General features: G+C 42.0%; 1 protein-coding gene across 2 annotated transcripts in view; it reads right to left on the reverse strand.

The window, feature by feature from the left end:
* LOC121926696 (broad substrate specificity ATP-binding cassette transporter ABCG2-like) overlaps positions 1 to 13,067 on the reverse strand; it is a 40,698-nt gene that overhangs the window by 25,931 nt on the left and 1,700 nt on the right. The window contains exons 2-3 of one of the 2 annotated variants that reach the window (XM_042459879.1): positions 9,744 to 9,864; positions 4,967 to 5,037 (exon numbers count right to left, since the gene is read on the reverse strand). The gene's annotated coding sequence lies outside the window, so the exon portion shown is untranslated. The remainder of the gene's footprint in view (positions 1 to 4,966; positions 5,038 to 9,743; positions 9,865 to 13,067) is intronic. The other variant, XM_042459878.1, reaches the window with a different exon arrangement.

Consider the following 13,067-nt stretch of genomic DNA (forward strand, 5'->3'; position numbering starts at 1 on the left):
ATAATTTGGGATATATGCTTCTTCCCTGCATATACAGTGGTACCCCGGGATACGAAATACCCAGGTTACGAAATTTCCGGGATACGAAAAAATCCCATAGGAAATAATTGTTCCGGGTTACGAATGTTTTTTCGGGTTACGAAAAAATTTTTGGTGCTTTTTTCGGCTTTTTCGCACGAAATCGCGGCTTTTCCCCATTAGCGCCTATGGCATTTCGGCTTGCGAATGCTTTTCGGGTTACGAAAGCGGCGGCGGAACGAATTAATTTCGTAACCCGAGGCACCACTGTACAGCAGTGGTTCTTAACCTGGGGTCCATGTACCCCCCTAGAAAATTTACTGATGGGCTTCCAGCCACCTGTAAAATGGGCAAAAATAACTTTTTCTTCCATTTCCTTCCACTCACTTTCATGTCACTATGAATTTTAAGGTAAGTATCAAGGTTTCTCAATATGTAGAGAGATCTTGTTGCACCTTTGAGACTCACTGAAAGAAAGAAATTGGAAGCATGATCTTTCACAGACTAAAGTCTACTTCCTCAGATGCATATATGGTGACCATACAGTATATTCCTCTGAGGAAGTAGACTTTAGCCTGTGAAAGGTCATGCTTCCAACTTCTTTCTTTCAGTGAATCTCAAGAGTGCTACAAGATCTCTCTACATACTAATTTACAGACAAACACGGCTATATCTTTGAAGGCTTCTGGAATATTTCTTGTGATTCCCCCCACCCTCCAATTATTATATAAACTTATTGCAAAATTTTATGCTTATATATTTATGTGGATTGTTCTAGGGAGGGTGTCCAACTTGTATCACATCCTCAAAGGAATCTATGATCTAGAATAGAATAACCAGTAGTGCAGAGAAATACAATTTTGCTTAGGAATGTGGAAACAGATAGGAGTGGCTAGTCACCTGAATTTTTCTGAATTTCACACACTCCATTGATACTAATGTTCTGCCATCCAAACAGATGCTCAGAAAGATATTGTGGAAGGACTGGTTTGCTTAGCAAAAGCAGTATTAAGGTATTATAGGAGGAAAACATGGGCATCCTTGCAAGAAATCCCTTCAAATCACACCTCAGCAAGTACCTTTCCAGCTCATCCCCTTAATCTTTATTCCTCACTGTGACCAAGGACAAGCAGGGCTGGCTGTAGTGAATTATGCAGAGTAAGCAAGTCACCTCAGACGGCTGATCTGGAGTGTTACAAAAGGGCAGCAAATATATGGTTATTTGTGTCTGGGTTTTTATTTATTTACTCTCAGGGAGAAGTGTATATGTATGTGTGTTGTAAGCTTTTAAGTTACTTCCGACTTATGGCGACCCTAAAGCAAATTTATCGTGGGGGGTTTCTTGCCAGATTTCTTCAGAGGAAGTTTGCCATTGCCTTCCCCTGAGGCTGAGAGCATGTGACTTGCCCAAGGTCAACCACTTGTTGGATTTTCTGCCTCAGATGCCAAAAAGAACTTGACTAGCCTTGACAGAGCCAGTTTCTACACACTTAGGCAGGCAGAGAGGGAAGAATTTTCTGTGCTGCCTCAAAACAGCCCTGGGTTCAGGTATATATACTTGTGTTTGCTACTGTGGTCTCCTCTTTCTGTTACGTTGCCTTCTTTACTCCAAATGCAGAGTGCATAGTACACTGGGGGAGAAGGGGGAGTGAGGAGAGAATTTTAAAGTTATTTGTATTTATCAAAGTCTGAAGTGACATGTACACAAAGGGGAATAATGTTTCATCCTCTACCCTAAGTCCCACTATCCTTAGTGGTGGAGACAAAAGCTAGGGGTGACTGCCAAGCTCTGGAACTCCCTACCAATCGGTCCAGACTATTCCCCTCCCTGCTGTCTTTCTGTCTGTAGGTTAAGGACTTTTTGTCAAAGTGCAGGCAGATACTAGTCATTTACTAATTGCCGAGGAAGAAAGTTGTAACTTGTTAGATCGTGTTTTTAAATAGTGTTTTGATCGGTTTTTAACTGAGTTCTTAATATAATTTGGTTTTAATCCTTGATCTTCTGTTGGATTTTAAGGTCCAGTCCAAAATGCCTGGGACCAAAAGTGTTTTGGATTTTAGAATACTTGTATTTGGATATACACTGGGTTAAGGAAAACATTCCCTTTCATAGTGGAAACAAGGGACCTTTTGGAATCAATTTCCAAAATGGAACAAGGGCGAATCAGGAATCGATTTAAATGGCAAGTGGGAATGAGCCCTAAGTTGAGGGAGTGGAAAATAAGAGAAAATAACTGAGGCCTGTTACAGACTGCTAAAATAAAGCTGCTTCGGGTCTCTTTGAAGGTATGCTATTTAAACGATGCATGGGTCCTAAGAGTCCGGAGGTCGCGCCAAAGCCACACTCCATTCCTAAGCACTGGAGTGCAGCTTTGGTGCAGCTTCCGGATTCTTTGGATGCATGCATCATTTAAACAGCATACCTCCAATGAGACCCGAGGCAGCTTTATTTTGGCAGTCTGTAACAGGCCTGAGTCTTGATATTACTGGGAGGAAGGGGTTTTATTTGCCTGCTTAGATGAGGAAGTGTGAGGGGGAGGAAAAAACTCAAATTTTGCCATCATTTGGAGGTTTGTCTGCCTGCTTAAAAGTGGATGTGTGTGAGAGAAGAAGAAATTGTAATTTTGGTGTGACCGGGTTTCCTCTGCTTGCTTAAATGAGGATAAACAACTGCACTCTTCTTTCTTCACTTGTCAAGCCTGCTGGAGAAGGCACATAAAGAGATGCTGTGCCTCCTCCTTCTGTGCCATCTGCCCCTTCTATGGAAGACATGGCAGGAGATGTGACATTTTTCTCTTGATTTCCTTTCTCCACCTGGGATGCCTGCTAAAGGAGGCACAACAGAGGAACACAATTCTTACTAGTTGTTCTCTGTTGGTGGGCTTCTCTGAAGAGGAATGGTCGTGTAATGGCAAACCAACTTGGGATCAGCAGTTGTTGCCTCTTCTGGTCCTTTTGAAGACCATCTCCACATTGCACTAGTGTGAGACAGATGGGATCTGAAGCTTTGTGCTTTAAACATCTTTAGAACTGCTGGTGGGTTGAATAAAATTGCTAACTGCTACTTCCGCTCTGCTGGAAGGCATCTTCCAGTTGTCTCTTATTATTCCCTATGACACTGGCTCCTCCTATTTACCTCTGTATCAATTTACATTGTGAGACCAGGACCTCGACCCTGATATAAATCAAGACCTGCTTGTATCTCTATGCTTGACATGTTTACTGCAAAGACACCAAGGTTTCCCAACAACAATGTACTACGATGTTGAATTTCTCCCAGTAATCCTTTTGTTTGGATGCCAAATCAGCCAAAAGGCAAACTAGCCATGACTCTAAAAATTCTATGAAGGTCATATCAGTTGGGAAAAAAAAGCCCCATGGGGATAATCTCTATGGAGAGATGCTGATTCAGTGTAAAACCTCTCGGTTTACTGGGAGGGAGGCCTCCAGTACCTTTCCCCTGCATTTTTGTCCTCTCTTCATCCCACTGGCTTCAGTTCCTTAAACTAAATGAGGTTGCTGTCCTCAGAAGGCAGTCATTGTTGAAGAAAGATGCCACCAGAGCTTCCAAAACGTTGCGTGTGGGCATTGGAATACAAATTTTACAATCGTGCAGCCAGTGTGACCACTGAAGAACTTCCGCAATTTCCTCTTGAATCTTACTTCAACCACGGCTGCCTCCTTTTGAGAAGGAGCTGAATCCAAACTCTGGATTCAACCTACAGTCTGAGTGAATTCTGTAATGGAAGAGGTGGAGGGTGCCATTTTGTCTTCCACCTAGGCCTGCAAAACCAAAATCAAGGGGAGGTAACCAGCCAGGGCTTTCCAAGACACCCTAAGGCTGCTGGCACTCACTGTCTTTTCTCAACCTGTAGCTTGACTTGAACAGTGAGTGCCAGCAGCCTTAGGGTGTCTTGACAAGCCCTGGCTGGTTACCCTCCCCTTGACTATTTTTCTCATTAAATCCCCTAGTGCTATTTTGGGGGCTGAGAGGAGGGGTTGAACCTTCCTGTTGAGCCATCATTAATTAGTTTCAGCTGCCACCCCAGAGCTTGTTTTCTCCATTATCTTTTCCAGCTGCTTCCCCCAGAGGTTTAACCACTTCCTCACCAGGCCAAGACATACTTCATCACTTTGAGTGCATCCACATCCAGTAAAAGTCAGTAGCCCACCATTGGTCATTGTGTGGCATGGGCTGTGTGAGAAAGAGAGCTGGTTGACAATAACCTCCTCCCTAATTAAATGTAGCATCTACAATATTGGGGTGAACCTGATGTTCCTGGTAGAATTTATTGCATTTCCTCCTCCAACAAAAGAGACTTGCCAACTTTTAAACTAAACTCTGTAGCCATGCTTTTAACAGTCACTGGATCTGCAGCCATTGGCAGGAGTTAGTGCTTAACTCTATGCCATGCTAATTTTTGAAGGGAAGCTCAAATAAGCAGGCCAGTTTTCCTTCCCTCTGTGAGTTTTCTTAAGTCACCTTATGATCACAGGCACCGCAAACAGGCTTGCCAGAGTGAAAACTGTATAGGGCTCCCATACCTTTAAGGGCGGAGGGCGGTGAAACCACTGGGTGACCTTGGGAAAGTCACACTCTCTCAGCCTCAGGGCAGGGACGTAGCCACGGGGGGGGTTTCTTGGGGTCTGGACCCCCCTTCCATTAGAAAAATGAATGGTGCGTGCTGCTGCGCCGCTGTGCCCAAGCCCCATTATAATGGTGGCACTTAGTCTGGAAACCCCCCCCCCTTCCTAAAATCCTGGCTACGTCCCTGCTCAGGGAAAGGCAATGGCAAACCTCCTCTGAACAAATCTTGGCAAAAAAAAACCCATGATAGGTTTATCTTAGTGTTGCTGTAAGCTGGAAATGACTTGAAGGTAACAATAACAATAAAAGAAGAGGGGAATTTCATCAGGTGCTGCTTGACACGCAACAAGGTAATATTACCTGCTGAAATTCCATCTTCTACATGATCATTCAAGGTAAAGGAGCCCTCCCCAGTTTTCATTCTGGCAACCCTAATAAGAAAAAGAAATTTTTTAAATCCTGAAAAATAGTGTGAGACAACTCTGCACTTTTTCTTCCAGGTCCTTGAGATTTCCTGGAAGCTAATCTAAATAAATTCTACACTTCAGAATTGTAAGGTTCAGATAACCCGAGCTTGCTACTGGATTCTAGAAAGTGACACTCCTAAAAATGATTTACCTTGACTTTATAGTCCACATTTTTTGTGGAAAAAATGACTTTATATCCCACATTTCTGTGAGAGACATCTTGGAAGGATACTACAGTTCATGGTATCAAGAGCCACCAAGAGGTCAGAGCCAACAAACAGGGACATCCTTCACCTGTTTCCAGTTTCTGTCACATAATTAGGTCTGATGGCAGGCCACAGTGGTTCTAAATTATTTGTGTCATTCAGAAAGTGCTACAGCTGAGATTTTAACATACATTTCAGCACCTTGCTCAAGGTACTGGAGACTGGCAGAAAATGATCCATTATATTGGTATTCTGATGGGTTAAAAATCAAAGTCTCAGCTGTGCCTCTTTTATGAACACTGCAACCACATCTTGTCACCAAGAAGCACTCATGAGTGAACTTATTGGGTTGGTCCCTCTTTCACTGGCTTCTTTCATAAGTTAAGAAAGGCAAGGGTCAAGCACACAATCGGAGGATCTCAAATCTCCAAGGAACCTATCAGCAACCACAAGCTATGAGGACTGAAGAGAACAAATAAGTTCTGCTTTCAGTTCATTCAGTGTGGTCACAACAGGGCCACCAAGGTTGCTCAGTGCTATTTAGGATGCTAAACAAGAAAGTCATGGAAGACAAGCTGTGTAGCATTTAGTGGCAAGGAGAACTTGGCACTAAATCATGTAAATTGTTGTGAGATTCTCTTGAAACAGAAACATTTCTTTGAGACAAGCTTTTGGGCAGTGTGTTTTATTCAGCTAGCTAACATCTAGTGGGCCACTTCATCATCTTATCATTTCCTATAGACATCCCACAAACAACTCTTGTTTTACCACCAAGTATTTACTTCACAAAGAGCTGTGGTCAATCTTGATTTAGTGACTGAAGAACATGCATGATGAAGATATTTACAAACATAATTGTGTCACATTACATTGTACCTTTTCCTTTTTTTAGTCTACCCATAAAATGTCTTAAGTGGCAGATTTCCAAAATTTAATGTCTGAATCAGTTTTCCCATTCCAGGTCTTCTGAATCATTTAAAAGCCCATATTTTTTTCCTCACACACTCCCCCACCACAACATCTGAAACAAGAGAGGAGAACAGCAGGCCAGCATCAAGCTACAATTATTGTTGGGTGTTGACAAGAATCAATGAAAAGAACGAGGGCGAGTTGTGAAAAGGGTCACTTTAGTGGCTCTTTCATTTCTTCTCTGAGGAGGAAGTTAGAAAAGCAAAGCCCTCAAAACAGCATTGAAAGAGGGACAGGGACAAAATCGCAGAGTGCAACCAGTGTTTTAATTATCTGTCAACAATTACTCCTTTCAGGATGGAACATATGGTAGATGGTTTGCTTAAGAAAGAAAACAAAAATACTTTAGAAACTTAAATGATGTTGGAAAAATACTGCACATTTCTTTAAAGGGATTGCAGGACTGCAGCAGAGGGGGGAGGCGCGCGGGTGAGGGAAGGAGGCAGCATGCTCAGAATATATACTTCCTGGGGAAATCAGCTGGAATTGGTTTTCTTTGACAGTGGTGCTCTCATGGCACATCTGAGCACAGATCCACACGCCTTCTCTCTCTCTCTTACTTTGCGGCCACTTTGGGAAATGCTCTGTGCTCACAGACTCCTGGAAGCTATTCCAGGAGCACTTCCCCATAGAAACAGCTCCCAGATGGACCTGTGACCAGGATGCAAAATATTCTTCATGTTCATGGATACGTTACAGCCTGTACTGCAAATAAGTACACGGATGTTAGGTGACTGCATAGGGGCAAAGTCCTGCTGAATTGTGGCAACAGGGTGAACTGCAGACAGGGAAATTTACAAATCTTTTAAGCCTGTACTTGACAGTTTGTTTAGAGTCTATTAAAATAAACTGCTTAATTCACCTACCCTGAATTCACAGGAATAAGAGCAAAAAGTTGTTAATGTTCCTACAGAGAGGATTTAGGACTGCCTTCCTTCCTTCCTTTTTTTTAAAAAAGAGTAGTAATTCAATATGAATCATTTGTAATCTTCATCTCTGAAAGGAGAAGGGGTTGGGCTTGTTGTACTTGGCCTATTTGGGTGTAAACCCTTCATCTAACCAGAGGATAACTGACCATGTTATGCTTTCAATAGCTGGTTGATCTGTAAAAATGAATAGAGTAAGTTGTTTACAGCATGAAATGAATGTTATTGCCTGTAGCATGAAGAGCACATGGATGATCTATCAGGATTAGTCATACTTGTCCTGTGTCTAAGAAACAGAAATGTCAGAACTCATGCTTGCCTGTAACCTTCGTTTCCTTGTCCTATATTCCATCCCAAATATATTATGGCTGCAATCATATGCACATTTACTAGACGTAAGCCCCACAGAACACAAATAGACTTATGCCTACTAATCATGCATAAGATAATCTGGATGACAATGCTCATGATTTACTCTAGGAAGGAGGGAAGGAGATGAGGACATACTCTGCACATGCTCAGAACAGTGTTTACATGAGGATATAGGGCTACATCCTGGCTGAAACTATTTTCTTTATAAATGAATCACTGAAAGAAATACATAGCAATCCTGAATGAAAGCTGTGCTGGTCCTCAAATAACGAAGGACAACTTAGAAACTATAGTAATCATCAACCCTTTTAAAATACTATTTGGTTTAGGGCCTATATATTTGGAAAACTACCCCTTTTTGTGTAAATCTGCCTCTCTTTCAAAAATCATTAACCACTTTCTTCCATGGTCTTCTGAGGTATCATTGGTGGCCATATCATTTTCTGAGGTAGCACCATGGATGTGGAAGACGATTATCTTCCACTTTGTGGTCCATTGGCACTTGAAAATGATTTTCTGTTGGTAAGTTTTAAATTCTGCTCCTGTTTGAGTTAGTTACTTCTTATATGTTGCTTTAAATTTATTTATGTGGTATGTTATTTATTTTATTATGTTATCAGTGTGGGTTATCATTTCTATTTCAGATGTAGTTTGCTGGGTTTTGCTAACTGATTTCAGTGGCTCTGCTGGAAAGGAAAAGAGATTTTAGCTTAAATAAAATGCCTTTCTGAATTACTTGACTGCTTCCAAGGACTGCCTCCCTTCTTCCATACAGAGATATGTAAAGATAAAGGCATTCCCCTTTGAAAAGACTGTCAAGTTGTGTAGGGGACAGTGCTCATCTCCATTACTAAGCTGAAGAGCCAGTGTTTCTGTGGTCATGTGGCCAGCATGACTACACAGAACACTGTTTACCTTCCCACCGAGGTGGTACCTATTTATCTACTTGAATTTGCATGTTTTTGAACTGCTAGGTTGGCGGAAGCTGGGACTACTAATGGGAACTCACCCTCATCATGTGGCACTTGGGCCTCAAACTGCCAATCTTGCAATCAACATACAGTGTCTTAACCGCTTGAGCCACTGCATCCCTTCCATATCTAGTCATAAAAATAAGAGACTGACTGAGCTACAAGGCTAATACTTCTTTTCCAAAATAGGCATGTTGTTGTTGTGTGCTTTCAAGTTGTTTCTGATTTATGGCAACCCTAAGATCACTCTATCATGGAGTTTACTTGGCAAGATTTGTTTGCTTTTGCCTTCCTCTGAGGCTGAGAGAGTGTGACTTGTCCAAGGTCTCAAAGTGGATTTCCATGGCAGAGCAGGGATCTGAACTTTGGTCCCCAGGGTTGTGGTCCAATGCTCAAACCACCATACCATGCTGGCTCTCAACATAGCCATATGAATACTGTATAATATACTACCTCCTACTTGTTCAGTGGTGATGCACCCTGCACTTTGCCAGCTCCACAAAGCAATGGATATCAATTATTTCTTAATTCATTACATTTTCATCTCTCCTTTCTTCCAGTTATTTCAAGAAGGTGTACTTGGCCTTCTTCCGCCACACTTTATCCTCACAGCATGATGTTTGTATGTTTCTTCTGACTGAAGTGGAAGTTGACATTCCTTTTCTCCCTCTGCATTGACCACCCCAGACCTCTCACCCAGAGCAATGCTATGGAGTGGGGGGGAATCAGAGAAGCCTCTGGGGTCTGTCCCTTCAGCCAGTTGTGAAATAATGATATCATCCACTGAACTCTGGAGGATTCCAGTGGACTTCACACTACACTAGTTCTCAGTACTTAGAAGATGCAATTTGCAGAGATATACACTGGCGATTCATGAGCTGAACACTGTGGGGAGGAGCACATTGCTATCCATTTTGGAGTAAGGAGACTCCCTCTCACACCCTTCTCAGAACACAGATCAGTCCCAGAGATATGGAAACCTGTAGTGAAACTTCCATTATACAACAGAACCCTTAACACTACCTCCATTACCTCAGGAAATGCCAAGTGCAACAAACGCACACTCATAAACACACTAACCACATCAACTCAGCCTAAGCCAACTGTACAGCTCTAGGTCCAGCATCATTTGAAAGGGGGCATTCAAATCCCACCTCTCACTAAAGGAGAACATAGTCTATGATCAGAAGCAGCCTGGTTCATGATATGGGAACCTCTGTTCTTACCTGAAAAGTTAATGACATCATTGAGGGCCTCTTCTAAAATTCTGCTTCTCCCAGGACCTCATTAAAATAGCCAAACACTGGTTGTTTTGTTGCTCCTGCCATCTGCACCAAATATTAATTCCTGTCAAAAATAAGCAAACATGTTAGTTCTGAAATATATTTGTTCTGATCCTTTTCTAATGGCAGGGACATTATCAGCTGTTATCAGCTTCGGCTGATACGCCAGCTGTGCCCTTTCCTGGAATCGGGTGACCTGGAAACTGTGGTATGTGCACTGGTAACTTCAGGACTCAATTTCTGCAATGCACTCTACATGGGGTTACCCTTTTGCTTAACCCGGAAACTTCAGTTAGTACAGAATATGGCAGGCAGGTTGGCCACCAGAAAATCCAGGAGTGACCATATAACACCGATTTTGAAATCACTCCACTGGCTGCCTTTTGGTTTCCGGGCACAGTACAAGGTGTTGGTTTTGACCTTTAAAGCCCTACATGGCTTGGGCCCTACCTATTTACAGGATCACCTTCTTCTGTATAATCTGCCCCGCACACTCAGGTTCTCTGGGAGGAACCTATTGTAGCCTTTAAAGACCAAATTAACAGCTACTTTCCAGAGGTCCTTTTCTTCGGACGCTCCCAGATTGTGGAAAGGCCTGCCAGAGAAGATCTGTCACATTACCAGCTTAGAGAGATTTTAAAAAGCTGTCAAGATGGATGTCTTCCAGCAGGCCTTTTCTGAATAGGAAAACCCCAGCCATAAAAACTGAGTTCTCTTATGTTGTGTCTCACATTGCCCCTTTGCCTAGTTTGAAAAACTGTTCATTTTATTATTTTTAATTTTTAGAGAATCTAATAGAATATTTTAATTGTCATATGTTTAATTGTTGTTTTAAGGGGGGAGGGGTCTTTTATATAATGCATTGTTATAATTTTAAAGTGTAAGCTGCTCCGATTGTTTGTAACAGAGAAGCGGGATAGAAATAAAAGTTTTATTTATTATTTATCTATATTCTTCCACTGACTTTGTTGCTGTTGTGTGCTTTCGAGTTGTTTCCAACTTATGCTAACCCTAAGGTGAAGCTATCATGGAGTTTTCTTGGCACGTTTCTTTGGAGTGGGTTTGCCACTGCCATCTTCTGAGGCTAAGAGATTGTGATTTGCCCAGGGTCATCCAGTGGGTTTCCATGGCCAAACAGGGAGTCAAACCCTGGTCTCCAGAGTCCAGGTCCAACACTCAAACCACTACACCATACTGTTTCTCTTTAGTAGTACATTATATTGCTTTGCTTGCTGCTTTCATGAGGATTTGCTGTTCTTTTCTCCTTCATTTTCCTCGTGACAGAAACCTACAGACTACTATTTCCTGTTTGTATACACTCAGTAAGAGAGGACGAGAAAGCAGCTTTTGCTGAGGATAATTTAGCTTTGTCAATGCTGATAGACCTGTCCACTCTGCTAACCTTGATCAGATGGATATTATAACAGCTCAGTCTTCCAGTGTCAACTTGACACCAAGTTATCACTGATGAAGTATATATTCTCAGTCACCAGAAACAATTCCAGCAGTAACTTTGCAAGTGTCCAAACATTAGTACATAACCAGTGCAAATATAACATGTGTATGCCATACATAAATGAATAATTATATATTTATTCTCTTGATACGGAGCCCAAGGCAGCTTGCAACACAAATTAAAAGCAGAATATTTCCAAAGTGAATTAATCATATTAAAACCAGCAGTAAATCAAAACAGTTAAGCATGAAAAATATATAAATGAGGGAAAAGTGCAGTGCCCTCTAACCACCCTTCTGGGGGCTCTTAGGGCCTGTCTAAAAGAACACATGAGAGAGCCAACCTAGCCTTCGGTGGGAAGGAGTTCCCCAGCCTGAGAGCAGTTTCCAAGAAAGACTTTTTGTTTTGGACAAATTCCTTTCTTATGTCTTCATCATACATCCCTGAAGTTGTTGGACCAAGAGAAAGCCTGTCCCTGAAGATTGCAAAATTTGGGCAGGTTTGAATGGGGAGATATGGCTCCTTTTCACATGACACAGTGATAGAGCTATGATTCCACTTGAACTGCCATGATTTCATCCTATGGAATCACGAGATTTGCTGTTAAGGGAGGGATATTTAAAATTCTCAGCCTCTAGTATCTTACCAAATTACAAACCCCATGGGTTCCATAGGATGCAACCATTACAATTAAAGTGGAATGTAGCACTATAACTACATAGTGTGGAAGGGCACTTGGTCTTCGGATATTCTGCTGTAATGGGGAAGTTATGCATTTCCTGGAACCAGTTCTGGTCAGCAATCTGGTCTCAGCATTTTAGACCTGCTAAAGTTTTTAGACATTTTCTAATGATAGCCTCATGTAGAGTGCCTTGTAATAATTCAAACAGGATGAAATCAAGACATGTGTCACCATAGTTAGATTAGACATTTCTAGAAATTGATGCTGTGCAAATGTACTCCTGGCCATTTCCAAAACCTGAGCATATAGGAGTCCAGGAGTAAATATGAGCTTCAAGCTTGTTATTTTAGGGGGAGTGTAACCCCACCAATCACATACTAAATCCCTATTCCATGATCTGCCCTTTTGCCGATCAGGAGCATCTATACTTTGTTTGCATTAAGCTTCAATTTGTTCATCCTCTCCCAGTCCATCAATGACACCAGATACCAGTTTAGACCAATTTCCCCCTCCCCATGTTATTCCAGGATCTCTCCCATATATATATTCCAGGATCTCTCCCATATATATATATTCCAGGATCTCTCCCATATATATATATAATGAATTATATGGAAATAAAGCTAGCCCGCCCAGACCAGATTTTCTGCTACCCTAGGCTGCAGCTGCTGGCACACACTGTTCCTTTGCTGGGTTTCTCCCACACTTGCTGTGGGGCAAAAGTGTTTTGTGGCTAAAGTAAGGTGAAGGATGGGGAGATCAGTAGAAGAAAGGTGCAAGAATTCCAAGAACTACAGTCTCCCTCAGTGCCTTAGGCTGCATCCCCCTGCAGAAATAATCCAATTTGACACTGCTTTAACTGCTGTGGTTCAGTGGGAATTCTGGGAAGCAATATTTATGAGATAGTCCTCTTTATCAGAGAGTTCTTGTGCCACAACCAGAAATCCCAGGATTCCATAGCATCAAGACATAGCAGTTAAACTGGGGTCAAAATGGGTTATGTCTGCAGTTTGGATGCAGCCTTAGGGTGCAAAAAGTGCTTGTGTGTTTTTCTGTGCACACCTGAGCACCTAACACAGCCATTCAAACATGTGCAGGCCTCTGCAGAAAGTGTGAAACTTTGACACTA

The sequence above is a fragment of the Sceloporus undulatus genome, chromosome 3 (genome assembly GCF_019175285.1).
Source record: "Sceloporus undulatus isolate JIND9_A2432 ecotype Alabama chromosome 3, SceUnd_v1.1, whole genome shotgun sequence".
NCBI lineage: Eukaryota > Metazoa > Chordata > Lepidosauria > Squamata > Phrynosomatidae > Sceloporus > Sceloporus undulatus.